Source organism: Pinus tabuliformis, chromosome J (genome assembly GCF_031772625.1).
Source record: "Pinus tabuliformis cultivar Carrire ecotype Pingquan chromosome J, CPIR1, whole genome shotgun sequence".
In the NCBI taxonomy this organism is placed as follows: domain Eukaryota; kingdom Viridiplantae; phylum Streptophyta; class Pinopsida; order Pinales; family Pinaceae; genus Pinus; species Pinus tabuliformis.
This window is the reverse complement of record NC_142295.1, coordinates 924,845,219-924,863,502: the sequence shown is the minus strand read 5'-3', so window position 1 is coordinate 924,863,502 and position 18,284 is coordinate 924,845,219. Positions and strand designations below refer to the sequence as shown.

Genomic DNA, 18,284 nt, shown 5'->3' with positions numbered 1-18,284 from the left:
ATGAGTTCTAAATGCTATTTTCGGAATGTCTTCAGTCTTCATTCTGATTTGATGATATCCTAAACAAAGATCCAACTTGGTGAATTAAATTGATCCATGCAATTGACCCAACAATTCATCAATGAGAGGAATGGGAAATTTACCTTTAATAGTGAGCTTGTTGAGCTCCCTATAATCCAGACACATGCGCCATGATCCATCCTTCTTGTGCACCAATACTACTAGAGCGGAGAAAGAAATTTGACTAGGTTTAATTGTACCAACCTCTAGAATTTTTGCAATGATACATTCAATCACTCTTTTGGGCATAGGGATATCTGTAAGGCCTGATGTTTGGAGGAACGCTTTCATGGAATCAAATGAATAGCATGATCATGATCACGAATAGGTGGGAGGCCTTTGGGAGTCTCAAATACCTTGGAATGATTGTCCAAGACTTTTTGGAGATCTAGAGAAATAGATGATTTCGATGTGGGAACCTCTAGCGAACACAATTTTGTAATTACACCTCATTATTCTTTCTTTAGAAGCTTTGTCATTTTGTTAGAGTTGATTATCTTTCCCTGTTTCCTTGTAATACCCCTTAGTTCAATTTCCTTTCCTTCTGAAAAAAAATTCATGAAAATTTCTTGAAAATTAAAATCTATTGTACCCAAGGATTGTAGCCATTGGACTCCTAGTAGAACGTCAACACCACCCATTGGAATGGAAAGAATTGGGCTATTCAATACATATTCTCACATGGATAGCTTGATAATATGTCACTTTCTAGAGAAATTTATGGTTCCTCCACTTGCAACCTTAACTTGACACTCTAGTGCTTAATATAGGAAGCAATTCAATTCCTTGGCTATCTTACAATGAATAAAATTATGTGTACTACCTGAATCAATCAACACTATTACATTTTTCTTCTTGATATGTCCTTATGTCTTGATAGTTGGAGGAGTGGCAATTCCGGCCAATGCATTACAAGATATGCTCAAATTCATTTCTTCTTTATCTAAGGTTTGTTCTTGGTGTATATCCTCTTCTTTTCACATTTTTTTGTTCATTTTCTTCCTCCTCTTCACAATGTATGTATAATAATTTCTTTCTACACACTTATGACCTTTAGTGTATTTGCTATCACAACTGTAACAAATCCTTTTTTCTCATTTTTCTTCCAATTGTTGTGGTGTTAACCTTGTAGGTTGTGGAAGGCTAGGGGCAACAACACTTCCATTTTTATAGTTGTGAGTCATAGGCTTCCTTGTTCGCATAACTTTTCTTTCCATTTTTCCTACCAACCTAAATGCCTTCTTGTTACAGGGAAAAGTGTCTACACAGAACTGCTTATGCCACTAAGGTGTGATAGCTACCTTAGAAACAAACAAAGTAAAGCTAGTTTCGTTTTTCCTTTATGAAGTATAGATGAGAGGAGAACAAAGAAGACCAACCTCTGTCTTGCGCTAATCTCCTAGTTTGATTCCTCTCTCTCTTGATAGTCTTTCGCTACTTGTTCCCTTGCACGCCCAGCTTCACCAAGTACCTGTAAGATCACAGTAGCATAGCACTATACAAGAACATGGATCTATAATCATAAACAATCTAGGATCAAATGTAAATTGACCATACAAATGCAGCAAACATGAATGACACAAGAGTATGGAGGAAAACTTGAATAGATTTTATTGATAAACAAGAAAGAGCCAAGGGGAGTTACAACCAGTTGTTCTGACCCAACATCATCCTCTCAGTAAGGAAGCCCCTCTTCACCTCATACAAAGCTTAGATCACCCAGCAGTTTGATGTTGTCTCAAGAAACCAACAACAATTCCTTACAATATGAAAAATTCCAGCCTGTGGATCTCTAGGATGAGGGATCCATATATAGATATCTGTAAGGGAGATGAGTCAGCTTGTGATTTGATTAGTGTCTTCCCTCTGATAGTTCTTTCTTCCACTTGGATATTGATGATCTCTTACTCATCCTTGGTCGAATTCAGAGAGGCAAGTGTCACAGGAGAAGTTTCTGGAAGTTTCCATGCCTCTCCACCTCGAAGAATGACACTGCCATTTGTCACTTCTCGCCCATCGCACCCGATAGAAGGGTTTTTTGAAATTCAACGCACCCACACAGCGTGTTTAGGTGAGATGCAATGCACTTTGCCTATGGAGTGGCTGAAATGATCCTGTTTTGACCATTTTTGAGCAGTTTCTCATGGAGAACTTCTGGGAGAAGCTGTAATCAGTTGACCTTGTTCCTTTAGGGGTTAGAAAAACACTTTTAGGGACTTAGGAGCCCTTGGTTTATGGACATTTCATGCTTGGGGTTGTAGTGCCCAAAAATGTCTATAACAGTTGCCCCCTAAAGCATGAGGTCATTAATCTTTTGATGTCAGGTGAAATGCTTTATTATGAGGATCCAAAGTTCTTTCAAGCTGGGAGGAGACCTGTAATAAGATACAATACAATACATTATCTTCATAATATTTTCATGATCTAGCTGAGGCGGGCATTCACATGCTCAACTTTATAAATTCATTTTCATGTACATAGGACAGACAATCGTCTGAGTGTAGACTGATGATTCTGGTAGAGCCATCATCCCTTTGATTGGATGATTATCTGTGCAGCAATGATGTACATTTGATGTCTTTATTTCCTTGAATATATATCGCAGCCCGGATGGATGAAACTAGATCCGGGGTCTTCAGTCTCGTCCAATCTTCACTCGAAGTACAAGTCTATCCATGTGAGAGATGTTCTGGAGTCGAACATGGAAAGACATTGGTTGATTACCAGCCAATGATGTAAGCTGTTAACAGGCACGAGAGGAATCACCGATAATGATAATGACCCTAAAGGTACTGCAGTACAATTCACGTGGTGTGAATAAAGGACTTGGTGTTGAACACCATGCAAAATCTTTCGGTCGAAGGCCATTGATGTAAACCTGTCGCCGGAAGTGAGAAACTTGCCATTGAGGCATGCAAGCTTCAAAGTACTGAACGGGGTGTTCCTAGATCGACTTCTTGGATAATGAGCTGATGTCGAAAAGAAGCGATCCATCACAGGAGGGCCTTAATGAATCCCACATCAATGACACGGAACGGAGCAAATGATTTTAATGGAGGTGAAAATGATCTGATGACATACGGTTCAGGGTGGCGGTCATGAAATAATGGAGTATGAATGTATTGTAGTGGGTGAGACATAGCTGAATTCTCTAAATGACTTCTCTTGAACATATTGGCGACACTGACATGATGGATTGGTAGCATTACCCAAAATGAGGATGGTGTGATGGGACCATGGCGATGTGACCGGTGAATGAAACAACCCAACCCGACTTGGATGTGGAGTGAAAGTGTCATGTTCAAGAGCGACTTGCTACCAACAAAGTTTCTTCAAGTTTTCTTCCCAATTTTCCCGAGTCATTGCTGACCAGTGCCTCTTTATTTTTGTCAAGCTTGAGGAGGATAACATATGCTTGTTCTATAATTTTCCCTTCGGGCAAACCCATCGCTATGTTTTAACGATCCTAGAGATAGTGAAACTCGTTCTTGTCTACTATGGACAAGTTTGTCACTATTAAGTTTTAACGAGTTTAACGACAAAGATAACTCGGTCCTTTTCAATTTTAGAGAGTCTGAAAAGGAACGTAAAGGAAACTCCAAAATTCCTTTTTCGTCATCTAATCCCTTAAGTCCAAAAAAGTATAAAACAATATAGAAGGGATGAATTTTTTATACTTTTAACGAGCCGAACAAAACAAGCGCTCGATCTTTTTGTGTAATAATCCCTCAAGTCCAAAAAGATTAAAATTTAGAGGAGGGATAGCACTTCGGTCCCTTTAATGAGCTGGAGAGGCCAATGGCTCGGCAATCTTTTCATATTTTACGAGTCAGTTGAAAAGAGCTTAAAGGAGACTCGTCTTTTGAGGAACGAGTGATCAAATTGGGTAGCAGTTGATTCTAGGTAAGGTTTGGAATTTTCCGATCACGGCAGTGTTACAAGGATGGCTAGTGAGATCACTCTTCGCAGCTGTTCCTCAAAAGGGGTAAACAATCAAATGGAGGTGAATGATCGGCCAATACAGAGTGGAGGTGATGATGAGAACACGACCAAGGCTTTTAAAGGCTGAAGTACTACATTCACGATGGTTATTTACCGGAAAATAGTTCATTTTTTAATGAGCTTAAATGCGGGGGGAAACATTTGCTCATGGCTTATGTTTATTTTTTAACGAGCTTGAACTATGCGCTAAAACTGCTTGATACAACGGTTACTTCTTGACTTTACCATAAATATCTTTGTTCTTTCAAAGATTGTACCACATTTTCAATTGCTTCATCAAACTAGTCAGAAATGAACAATATATGTTTGAAAAATGAGTTATAACACTAATATTTTACTTCGAACTACGTAAAAAGTAATGTAAAAGTGCTTTTACCTCTTATTTTACTATTTCATTTGAACTTTGGTTTGTTGGAGCTTTGGAGGTGATTTTCCCCCTTGATTTTCATCAGTTGATTTCGGGAGATTCTGTGGATGATTCTTGGTGCCGTCAGGACCAGGTAGGAGCTAAACTTGAGCTTTTTCATTTCATGCTTTCCATTTTGCATTCTAAGCTTAATTCCTAGTTTTTCTGAGCCTCTAGGGTTTGAAGAACTCGCCCTGGCTTCAGCGCACCCTTTGTGTATCGAAAGGTGCGTTGCATGTTGGCCTGTCTACTGGCCATCTGACATGCAACGCACCCAGAGCACTACTGTAGGTGCAATGGGTGCAAGGAAGGAATTTTATGCACAGCTTTTGATGGAAATTTTTCCTATTTCTTACCAAAATCAAGATCTAACTCTTCTCTTGTTTGTTTTCAGAGATCTTTCGAGCAAGATGACTATTACATGGTGAGAACGTGAGCATGAAGAAGAGGACATGCTTGCCCTATATGATCCGGTTACAGTAAACGCACAACGAAACTGCGGCTTGCTGAAGTTTTTCCGCATTTCTAGCATAAGACAACAAATCAACTTGCTGCAGTATTTGCTCGATGCTTGGGATCCTACCAACCAGGTGTTCCAGATTAGGGGCAAATCCATCCCCTTGACTGTAGTGGACATCTATTTCTTGACTAGCTTGTCGAGGCGGGGTGCCCCCATCTCTTTATCAGGTTTGGCCCGAGGAGGTGAATCTGTGAGAGATTATGTTCGCTGGTATTGCAGAGAGGGATCTCAGCCGAGTAAGGACGGCAAGATCATCATCCGTGATGTCACTGACAGGTCTCTCAGGACTATGCGGGTGGTGCGGCTCTTCATGTAGCCAACCGATCTTATATGCAGTATGCCTTGGAATGTCTCCAACCGAAGGTGTTCAACTGGTGCGACGCAGTACTTCTTGTGATGAAAGAACAGTTGACCAAGGTGAAGAGTGGGAGGTTGAATAACTTTGGTTATGGTTCTATCTTGACCACCTTTGCCTTGGAAAAGATACCACTGATGCAGCCGCAACATATTGCACTTGATTTACCTTCACCGACTGAACCACGTATGTAGAGATGGGTCGACCATATGTCTAGGCATGCTGGTCAGTCTCAGATTTCCTTTTCTGATACCTTCTTTGGGTGGTTTGACCATCAAGAGATGGTTTATTCCGAGTACCCATATGCTGGTATGGACTTCCGGGGTGACCCTGATTTAGTACTGCCGGCTGGCGAACAATGGGGTGCCATTGGTAAATTCTTTTACCATATTCCTGTTTATCGTTTTTCTTTTATAATGTACTTGTGCTTTACTATATCAAGATTTAATCAAACTCATGTGTTCATGCAGATGTTGGTCCCGTTCGGCCAGTAGTACGCCTGAGAGTGCCAGCTGCCGCCCGAGCAGGAGAGGCTGTTGGAAGGGCTATCCTTCACAACCTCGATGTGGCCAAGACTCTCACAGCAGTACAGGAATAGGTTGAGGGCCTCACTCTTGTTATTCCATATGTGAGGACTGATGAGCTGCCCTTGAGGTTGCAGCGGCATACTACTGGTGTGCCAAGACAATGGACTCGGCTCTTACGCATGATCGCACAGGCCGTGACTTGCTATCACGAGCATCATTAGACTAGTGTGCCCCGTAGCGTTTTGAGTTTTGGGTCATTTGACCAATTTTGTCTTGGTTACAGAACATTATGTGTAAACCATAAACAGTTATATATATATATTTGATTTTCTAAGCTTTATTTTGGTTAAGTTACGTGATCCAAATGCAAATATTGATGGTATGCTTCCTTTTATAAATGCTGCAAATGTCTATCTAACACATAATTCGCCAATGAGTCAGTTAATGTGTTTAAGGTTCTGGAAATGTGTTGATATTGAACAAAATCAATTTGTCTTTCCAAAATCTTGACCCTTAGGAACATGCGATAAATAGCTGGATTTCGGACAGAGTAGATACCAGTGAGTTGTAGTATGATGAGTTGTGAGTCTAGCCTGACAATCAGTCGGCGTATACCATGTGTGATGGCATCAGAGAGAATTTCTATCAACACGCTATATTCAACGATGTTATTCGTTGATCGACCAAGACATACCCCTCTGAAACTTACTAACTCGCCGCTTGGATAAAAAATGGCCCAGGCTGCGGAAGATAGGTTCCGCGAACAACGACTCGCTCTGTCAGCATATCCAACACATGACTCCAATAGGTTTTGCATCTACAATAAATGTAAAAAGTGGATTACTTGACCAAAACAAACACTTTAGCGAAAAAAAAAACATAACAAAAGCATACAGGTTACTATACTAAATTACGCATAGTAACGCTTGAGGTACAACCTGTTACGAGGTTGTGCCAGTGGAATTCCATCATAATCCATTAACTCGTAGGCTCCTTTTGCTAACACTCGCTTAACAATATAGGGGCCCATCCATAAAGACTTGAATTTACCTGCCCCCAATTTATCGGATTCTTGGTCTTAAAGCAAGACCAAGTCACCTTCTGAGAAGACACGGGGTTTGACATTCTTGTCGAACTGCGCCTTGACTCGTTTCTTATGGGCGTCGTTAGCCAAAGTGGCATCACGACGGGTTTCATCTAATTGGATTAGTTCCAAGAAACGAGCCTCCTCTTCTGAAGTTCCGGGGAGAAGGTCAATTGCGAGTTTGAGGGACGAGATTTCACACTGGATTGGTAAGACTGCTTCTAGGCCATATACCAGTTGGAAAGGTGTAAACCCGGTCGCATTCCTTACCGATGTTCAGTAAGCCCACAAGGCTGAGTACAGGATTAGATGCCAACTTCTTTTGTGAACCCCAATCATCCTTTGCAGCATGTGCTTCAGGACTTTGTTGATTGCTTCAACTTGTCCGTTGGCTTGCGGGTAATATGGAGTAGCGCTGTCGTCAGACAACCCTAGTTTGGCAGCTAATTCGACCATCATGTGAATGCGAAAATGTGATCCATGATCTGTGACTATAGCTTGTGGGACGCTGAATCTAGCGACTACATGATTGAAAAAGAAGAGGGCAGTTGTTTCACCAGTATTATCTAATGTAGGCATCGCCTCGGCCCATTTGGTAAAATAGTCGACTGCGACTATAATATACCCATGCCCCCCGGTCGAGGTGGGGTTACATGTCATGAAATTGATGCCCCATTTGGAAAATGGCCCGACAACAACTATTGGCTGCAGAGGTGTCGGTGGTCCTCTGGTTTTGCTATCGAAAATTTGACAAGCATGGCAACTTCTGACTGCACTTATGCAATATTTGAACATTGTTGGCCAGAAGTATCTTGCTCGTAGAATTTTTTGTGTTGTAGCATAACCGGATTGATGCCCCCCACACGTGCCTGAATGGAAATCATTCATGACCTTTTCGACCTCCTCATGGGTGAGGCACCTTCTCAGAACCGTATCGATACCACGATGGTAAAGTGTATCACCGACGATCATGTAGTCTTTTGCTTGGTATCGAATATGTTTTTGTTCGGAGCGAGAGGTATTTGGCCTATATTTTTGGGTTTGGAGATAAATGATTATATCCCCATACCACGGATTGCTTGAAGATATCAAAAACAAATTTTCGTCCACGATTGTTTCTTTGGATGTTTCATCATTGGACAACGATGGGAGATCGCATAATAATTCTGCGAAAACCAGAGCTTTCTTTGACTTGGATTTTACAAATTCCATATCAAACTCTTGTAGAATTGCTATCCATTTTGAATATTTGCCCCCCAGCAACTGTCGCGACAATATATAAGTCATGGGGTTGCAATCTGACAGAATGGTAGTTTTTCGAAAGAGGACATAGTGTCGAAATCTCTGTATCGCTTGAACAGCTGCGAGCGGTAGCTTTTCAATATGAGAATATCTGCTTTATGTATCATTTAAGTTTTTACTTAAATAATATATAGGATGTTCAATTCCGTTATCTTCTTGAACTAAAACCATTCCGATGGTTGTATCCTCTGCAGCCAGATACATGTTAAAGTCTTTTTGATAATCAGGAGCGTACATTAATGATGCTTTCATTAGGGATTCTTTTAAAGCATCAAAGTAATCTTGCGCAACCTGATCCCAGACAAAGGGTACTTATTTTTTCAAAAGACGCGTATAACCTTTAGCAAGTTCGGCGTAATTTGGAATGAACCTCCTCAGAAAGTTTGTTTTCCCTTGGGGTTTCTGAATCTGAAGCAAATTTGAAGGTGGAGGTAAATTTACGATTGCCTGAACCTTACTTGGGTCGAGATGAATCCCGTCCTTGGAGACTACAAAGCCAAGTAAACGACCAGAACTGACACAAAATACACATTTGTGTGGATTGAGTCGTATCTTGTAGTGTCGGCAACGTAGAAATATCGCTCTTAAATGCTGCGGATGATCAGTCCGCTTTTGCGAATGAACCGGAAGGTCATCGAGGTATGGTTGAACGATGTTTTTGATGTCATGGAAGGCATAATTCATCGCCCTCTGAAATGGTGCCCCTGCATTTTTTAATCCAAAGGGTAATTTTCGATATGTGAATGTGCCCCGCGGACAAATAAATGCAGTCTTTGACTGGTCCTGTGGGAAGATATTTATTTGATTATACCCAGAGAATCCATCCATGAATGAAAAGATTTCACATCCGGCGCATTCATCAATTATTTGGTCGATGAAGGGTGTAGGGTAGTTGTCTTTTGGACAAGCTTGATTTACATCCCTATAATTGACGCACACTCTAATTGTTCCTTGTTTTTTCATAACAGGGACAATATTTGATACCCAATCGGTTAGAGGAACCGGGTAAATGAAACCAGCATGGAGAAGTTTTTCAACTTCTGCCTTAATGGCAGTGGCTTTCTTGGGGTTCACCTGCCGTAGTCGTTGTCGTACTGGTTTGACATCTGGATACATCTTGATTTCGTGTTCAACGATACTCGAGTCAATGCCTGGCATTTCACTATATGACCAAGCAAAGACATCTCTAAATTCGCGAAAAAGAGCGTTATATATTTCCAGTTCTGAAGGAGAACAACATTTGCCAACATAAGTATTCTCTACAACATCTGTTTTGGTCGAGATATTGATGGCGATAGTCACTTTAATGTTGGGCAAGTTTCTCTCGGAATCCACCATGTTTACAGTATTTGATAAGAAATCAAAAAATGAAGGATGATAAATGTCATCAGGAGTATTTTCTTCACAATCCGAAAGAAGGGAATGGTGGTGGTAATCATCCCATGGTGCCCCTTCAACTACCATTGGTTGAACAATTCCTTCATCGGTGACATGCAATCGCGACCAAGGATCTGAAGGGGTACCATATTCCTTAGACCTATCTATCCAAACGCTTGATGAGCGTTGATTTGGGTTTGCCTCCCATGCTAGGAACATTGATTGCTACAATATTTCTGTTGGGCTTGGAGGCAAAACCTGCGCATGATCCATGTCGATATTGTATTCTGAGATCTTTTTAGAGGATATCATATTGCAGGTCCCTACCGACGCTACTTCCACCAAATTGATTGGAGGTGGAAGGGCAAAAGTTCCCATTAATATAGGATCTTTTAGTAGGCCTACTCCGATGTTTTGAAGTGAATGGGGGCTTCCAAGGATCATTGGAATGCTTCCTGTAACTTGAGAACCATTTGGGAGGAAGTTTTGTTGATCGACGATTGTAATCAATCCTTGAAAGGGAAATGCAATCTTCCTAAAATAGGTCGACACAACAGCAGCCATAGCATATATCCATGGTCTTCCTAGTAGGATGTTATAATCGAGATTTCCGTCGATTACCTCAACATCTATTTCTACTGTTTTTCCTCCTAGTTCAACATTCAAATTACTTAGGATACCATATGGGGTATATGTTCATCCGTCAAATGATTTTAATGTTGTCGAAGATCGCAACAAGGTTGGAGATCCTAAAGATTTCCAGCAACTCATCGACATAATACATTTAGATGCCCCCTCATCAATAATTGTTCGATGAATAGTTTTGTTGAGGGTTTTCACTTGAACGAGGAAAGCTAGTTGAGATGGTAACTGAGGATCGTATCCTTTATGATCGAAGGATACAAGATTGGAATCCTTTGGGTCTATCCCACCAATGGCTGATAATAAAGCCTGCTTTTGGGATGGGCAATTTTGTAGTACCTCAAGAGTCGACATAGCGGATGGCGATTGGGCCAAATTTTCCACTATATTATAATGTTGTGCCGCTCTAGCACATGGATTAAATGTCAACTTGTGTACTACTCCCTTTGGCGGTTTTATTTTCAACTCTGGAATGATGGGTGGCGCAACTTCTATTGAAGTTGTTGTCGAACTACTAGGTTGATCTTTATCCTTGTTGTTTGACAACTGTGGATTCCCATAATCTTTGTTTCTTGTCGATATTAAAGCATCATTTTGCTGTTTGGAAATCGACAATATTAGCACTTGAGAAGGGGAAGCATTTCCACTGTCAACCAGATTTGTCCCTAGATTTGGAAACGGATCAGTTAATACTGTCGAGGTTTTTGAATTCTTGAAGAATTTTTTAAGCTCAGCTTTATGTGGACAATTTGCGGTCCAATGATCCTCATCGCATATAAAGCATGGATTTTTTGGTTTCCTATTTCCAGGAGGGTTTGCAGAAGGTTTTTCAGGTGATGATTCTTCATGTTTCTTCTTCTTCCCTTTGCCTTTCTTCTTGCCCCCTGGTTGCTTGGTTTCTTTGCCCTTATCTATCGATACGGCATTTACTTCCGAGGCAAGAAGTTCCTCATTTTCATTTTGACCAGAAATCTTATGGGCCTTTTTAGATGTTACCTTCGTCGATTTCGTGTCTGTTGCACCAATCACGCCATCGTCAGCATGAGAGTCATTGTTTGATTTAGGAGGAGGAGGAACTGAGAATTCCAGTCTAGGAGCGTCAGGTATTTTATCATAGAACGTGCCAGACTGAGTGTAAATCAAGTCCAAATATTGCGCACGAGCGATAGCCTGCTCTTCGGTGATGACCCCCCCTTTTGCCACATCTTCCGTGATGGAAGGCAGTAATGACTTGATAAACCATTCAACTAAGTGCTGATCGGGAACATACGTTTTCACCATTCTACGACGACGTCGCCACTCATGTATATGATCAGATATGTGAGTGGCCGTCATTTGTTTGAAGTTGGTAAGAAGTTCCGTTCCTGTTTCGTACCTTATCGGTAACTGAAAATGGGTTAAAAAGGTTGTGGCTAGGGTACTGAAGTTGTCGAATGAAGCTCTAGGCAATTCGATATACCATTTTGCTGCCGGACCAGTTCACATCCTCTGAAAAAGGCGAAGCCTAATCGAATCATCCTTTAGGGTGTTTGATGAACACCACAGATGAAAGGTCATCACATGATTTGACGGATCTTCACCCGGATTTCCATTAAATTTAGGAATATCTGATGGAAGTTTATGTGGAATCGCTGGCCACCAAGGGGCGTAAGTGATTGGATCGTTTGTTAACTGATTTAAATCAGGTAACTCTAGAGTTTCCACGAAGGGTAACTATTGATACAGGTTAGGTGAAGCATACCCAGGATAAGATGGGATTGCCTGAGCAGTTAGTCTTTGCATACCAGCATAATGCATTTGGTGCTGGTAACTTTGGTAAGGTTGGTGGGCATGACCACTGTAAAACAGTTGATTTTGATCATTTTGAATATACGACTGCCCACTATTTGCAAAGATTTGTTGTTCAGGACCTTGGTAGACTTGTTGGAACTGCGGTTGTTGGTATTTCACTAGCCATGGTTGTGAAGCCATGTGCTGTTGCCCGATACTAACTGTTTGACCAAGATGAGGGGCAATTGTACCCGTTTGAACCTATGTCATTCCACCAGTCGACGATTGTGGTTGAGCTGCAGTGTTAAGGGGCTGTTGCATTACAACCTGAGACACCTAAGGTTGGCATACAACAGGCAGCGCTTGAACTTGCGACACCGTCACAATAGCTGGCGTAGTTGGTATATTTGACATAGGTAAGCATTTTTGTATCGAATATACAACTCTTGGTTGTTGAGGTAGTATCGGTACCCAACCGCTTGAAGTAATTCCAGCATAACCCAAATTTTGTTGTGAACTCCCGTATGGCTGTCCTCCGAGAGGGGATAGTGAAAGGGCATATTGTCCCCCATACGGTGCTAATCGGTACTTAAGGGAATGGTTTTCCCTTGAGGGTCGGACTGCCCAAATTGACCTCCAAATGGATCAATTTGTTGAGACTCAACATAAGAGTTTCTGGATATTATTCCGGATGAATAAACAGGAACAGACCATACCGTCGAAATGGCCGCTGAGTGGGCTCCTTATAGCGATTGAGAGCTAGTTGGGATAGATGGTATACCGGTGAACATTGTTGGAGTGATAGCAAGGAGTTCTGTCGTCGCTGTGTCAGATGACACAGTCCTAGATGTTGACGGTTGTTTAGACATTTCTAGTCTATCCAAAAGATTACCTAGCGTTTCTACAGGAGCTTCTGCTGGTGATAGACTAACTTCTGATGAAGAAGGATATAGAGTGATCCCAACTCCAAATTGCGATGGAGTACTAGATGGAGGATCTTCCACAATCTCTTCTATAGCAATCAGACCAGGTGGAAGGGGTAGACCGTCAGGTCTGTTAGTGCTTGAATTTGGCCTCAGGCTGAGGAAGGCAAAATCCAAGGCAACATCAAACCACATAGCCTCGTAGCTAGCCCTACGAGGACAGGAGAGGGCTCTCTTCGGGTCTATCTCGGCAAAAGGTCTTCAAAGGGCTGAGATGACCAATAAAGAAAATTGATTTTAGGCTAGTAAATTGATAAGAAAGGGGTTTTTAATAAAATGATGGGGTTTTTCTGGGCTGCATGGGGCAAAGGAACAGCTTGAACAGAGAAATGTAATCAAAAACACAGATTATCCCCTTAGGCAAGGTAGGCAAGAAAGTTTAACATCAAATTGAGATTAAATGGAATGGCAAGACTTCTGAGGAGCTGACAAGGGCATAGAAGATGAATCCTTGCCAAATAGAAGAAAACATTAAATATGAACAAACTTAAAGGCAGAGCATATAAATTATGAATTCTACCTTAACACTTCACTTGTTCAAATGGAAACGATCATGAAATGACATGAACACATAACAGGCTACATATGAAACAAAAGAGGACACAAATGTTAAATCTCATACCATAGGAATCTCAGGGGTCAGAGCTGCATTTTTTAATTAAAATCTCTATCAAAATCTGTACAATGAAGCTATGTTCTCTCTCCTCCACCAGCGCTCAGAACTCTCTCCTCTTTCCTTACAAATGATTTTTTAATACCTTAAATAAACGCTCCTAGGGGAAAAACAAATCGACCCCAAAACAGGGGCGTTGTTTCACATAAAATCTTAAAAATAGGAAAAAGTCTGCTCTAAAGGAACAACGTTACAATTTGTTCGTTGATAACAAATGAATTGGCAGAACCTGTAGCTGAATTTTCTGGACTGCAACTGAAGACCCAAAATAGACCAACCAATTCGGTTTCTGTGCTGGGATAGTTATCTGTATTTAAATTTGGCTTTTGACTTTTATTCTCTCCCCTATGGACGCACTTGGTCCATGGATCAAAAGGGTATTTACAGATTTTTACACGTCCGATGAATAACCATATCCAAAATTAGAAAAACGACACCAAAGATGACCAAGCCAGAGTTATAATATGCCACTCATCGAACTCCAACACGTCCAATCACATGCAATATGGTAGCATCAACAATAGCTCACAATCCGCCTTCTAAGAGCCACATCATCCGTAATCCCACAAAATCTCCAAGTTATCCACAACTAGTAAAAGATCTTTCTCTGAATTGATATCCATGCCATATAGCATTCTCCATGTTGCCAGTCCATTCCATCCATCAGGATTGCAGTCCATCAGGAGGATTGGAACTCCCGTCTCAGTGTCAGTGCAGCTAAGTGTTCCATCAGATCCTGATGTGTATATATAATCATCCTTCACGGGATGAAATTTCATACAATGCAGAACGAAGGAATGTACTGTATCATAAACTGTCCTCTCTGTCACTTTCTCATAGTCCCAAATACCAATTCGACCTTTCTTATCTCCTGACATAATAATATTGTTCTTAGTAGGGTGAAATTCTAAGCAAGTTATCTGTCTACTGTGTAACTTGATGATAGCAGAGTCAACCTGTTTGGGAATAACATAAGTTGGCTTGATCATATTGATATAATTTCTGATTTGCCGTTCAAATACAAAGTCAAATCCACTCTGGAAATATTTGCGGGGGCCAGGGACAACCCCATATTCTGTCGCTATGCGATGTGGGCATGTCATCGTGGTGTGCCCAGGCTGTTTACATAAGAAACATGGCATTTGAAGGCAATCAATATAGGTAGCTCCTTTGAACCCTGCCTCATGGTCTTTCTGTTTACACACCTCTTGGGTCATATTCATGAGCCAGCTATTGCTACCCAAATCATCTTCTTCACGAGCATACTTTGCACTTTGCATAGTCATTTCTCAGAGTCTGCATCAGGATCATTGAGACTAAACCCGAAATTAGGGTAGACCCACCAAGCATCATTAATCCCCAAGCCCGAATCAATAAATAATTTACAAATATCACTCATAACAACTATTATGGAATCACCTTTCCGTGGGACACAACAAAACAGAGCACAGTTGCCAACAACAAAACTTCATGAACAAAATATTGTTTCTAAGCACATAGACAAGTAAAATGCACTTATCAAAAGTGGTCACCTGTGGTAGCTCAGAAATAAGATATCCTCTGCCATTTAGTTTTACTATTAATAGGCCTCACCCTTGTTCTCTGATACCCATCTAGAGACTAGAACATCGTGACCACGCACTCAAGTAGTCCCATCGTCAAATCCCAAGCCTCAACACTGGATATGCAGTGGAAAGTTGAAGCTCCCAGCCTCGAGTAAAGTAGAGAAAGAGGGAATTTCCAGTGACTCCCACCCAGTAACTCTAGAAATTTGCTGACATCTAGATAATGTCATGTTATCAAATAAGTCAACAAATTCACAGTTCTGCTCTAAAATGGAGTCATATTGTCCACAAATTGAGAGTGTTACTTGGAGTTACTGACATAAGAATCTTGAGGCTATATTGGAATTACAGTTAGAATAATCACAACGGGTTAAATGCCCCTTGCATATGTCCATCCTCAATATGAAACTGCACGATAGATGAAATTCTTGAAAGGTCTCTTAGTCCCATTCTCAGGCCTTTAGTTGGCCAGCATTTTTTAGCTCGGACCTCGTATAGGTGTAGACTCTGTCAATGCTTCCCCTGTGTAAAGTGCTTCTTGACCAGTAACTGATTAATCAATAGTGCTGCCTCCGAAGCCAATGACTGCTCTTACTCTACCAAACTGATTGCATCTTGTTCACCAATGAATCATCAAGGAGAAGAAGGATTTAAAGAGGCCATGCTTGTTGATTATTCCCCATTGGCAGGTACATGGCATGTTTCTAGTTGTTTCAAACCTGTAAAAGTGGGAGTTCCAACACGCTATAACATCATCCAGCTGCCAATTACTCTCTGACCTCAATCATACAATGGGAATCATATAAAATGTGCTATAGTGCAAATGTTGGTCTCATTCTAGGTTGCCTGATCTCCGTAGTTCCTGAGCTATATTCCCTACTAGAAATTAAAAAGGAAAAAAGAACATATAACTGCTTTATAACCTGAGCCATACCATGGCAATGGTATAAAATTGTTGTAATGCAAATGTCTTGGTCTCTTGCTGTATTGCCTGCAAGTGCAAGCTGCGTAGCATGCTTGTGGTTGGTTCATGTAAATCTTTCCTTGTGCCCACAGTTTTAAGTACCCACATGTATACATGCCACTGTCTTGCAACTGTAAGCCCTTTATGTAAATGCCAACTTTTTGTTTTGTTTGAATGCAGAGATAGGAGCTGATGAAACTGCTACCATTTGAAGAACTGTAGAGCTTTGGAACATTTTGACAAATTACATATTCTAAAAAAACACATTTAATGATTTCTTCTTCAAAATAGGGTTTTGAAGAAGAATCAATCTCACATTTGACTTGACAAGACGGAGTCTAACATCGGCTCCACTAGGGATGGCAGCTGCCGCTTCTTGGAGGTGCCAAGAACTGCAGATCTTTGGGAGAGCAGACAGTGCCTCCATCCATTGGGCAATGGAGTCATGATTTCAACAGACAACATGAGACTTCCGACTCATTTATGGACTGAAACTTGACTGAAAAGACTGAAAAACTGACTCAGCAAACCTCACACTAAAACTATAATGAAACTGGAACAAAATGCTGCCTTATGGCTGCTTATTTATTTACAAAATCTACCCTACTTTGCTGTAAAAACACTAGATCAGGTAATACTGAAGTGCCAGATCAACCATTCAAGTAAACCTGAGAATGATGCCGCTCGAGAATGCTTCCGCCAGGACACAGATGTAATTGCTGGCAGCCCTTCATGCACGTAATGAGCCTGGTCATGTACAAGACAGCCTGATCTATCAATCGAACTGAAAACATTTCCATGTATGTTGCCATAGGATCGCGAAAGCCAGACTCTGTTGGCTTCCCCAACTCTACAATACATATTTCCAGCTGCACATTGTCAATGTAAACATCTGTAGGCAAGTCTGTTATTTCTTGTTTCGATGGAGGAAGGATTTCCAAGAACTTTTTAGGGTCTTGGAAATCATATGACTGGATTTTCTCATCTAAATACTGAATCTCCTTCTCAAGTTTTTCAACAGTTAACTCACAGACACCAGTTTTAGTTTCAAGATGAAACTTCGGAGATTTCAAACATTGGAGGAAGGCACTGAAAAATTCTTCATTAATTTCAATATCCACTAACCACTCTCTAACTTCGTTTAGAGCTTCACAAAGTGCAGGGTTTGCCACATACCCCACCATTGCATAAATGGATCAGCGAGCACTGGACTGTCTGGATCGAAATGGAGTTGCCAGGTGAATGGCTCAGCCTGCATATGTGTCTGACTGCTATCCACCATCAACATTAGATCTGCAATTTGATTTCATGTACTGGGACAAGACAATCAACAAGTCGTATGTTCTCCCCAGTATGGTCACCAATATGTTAGCACTCGAATTTGGCCTCAGGCTGAGGAAGGCAAAATCCAAGGCAACATCAAACCACTTAGCCTCGTAGCTAGCCCTACGAGGACAGGAGAGGGCTCTCTCTGGGTCTATCTTGGCAAAAGGTCTTCAAAGGGCTGAGATGACCAATAAAGAACACTGATTTTAGGCTAGTAAATTGATAAGAAAGGGGTTTTTAATAAAATGATGGGGTTTTTCTGGGCTGCATGGGGCAAAGGAACAACTTGAACAGAGAAATGTAATAAAAAACACAGATTATCCCCTGAGGCAAGGTAGGCAAGAAAGTTTAACATCAAATTGAGATTAAATGGAATGGCAAGACTGCTGAGGAGCTGACAAGGGCATAGAAGATGAATCCTTGTCAAACAGAAGAAAACATTAAATATGAACAAACTTAAAGGCAGAGCATATAAATTATGAATTCTACCTTAACACTTCATTTGTTCAAATGGAAACGATCATGAAATGACATGAACACATAACAGGCTACATATGAAACAAAAGAGGACACAAATGTTAAATCTCATACCACAGGAATCTCAGGGGTCAGAGCTGCATTTTTTAATTAAAATCTCTGTCAAAATCTGTACAATGAAGCTCTGTTCTCTCTCCTCCACCAGCGCTCAAAACTCTCTCCTCTTTCCTTACAAATGATTTTTTAATACC

The 18,284-nt window shown here is 41.0% G+C and overlaps 1 pseudogene; it reads right to left on the bottom strand.

The window, feature by feature from the left end:
• Positions 1–14,252: 14,252 nt before the first annotated feature.
• On the bottom strand, positions 14,253–14,987 carry LOC149229790 (protein DAMAGED DNA-BINDING 2 pseudogene; annotated as a pseudogene).
• Positions 14,988–18,284: the final 3,297 nt, after the last annotated feature.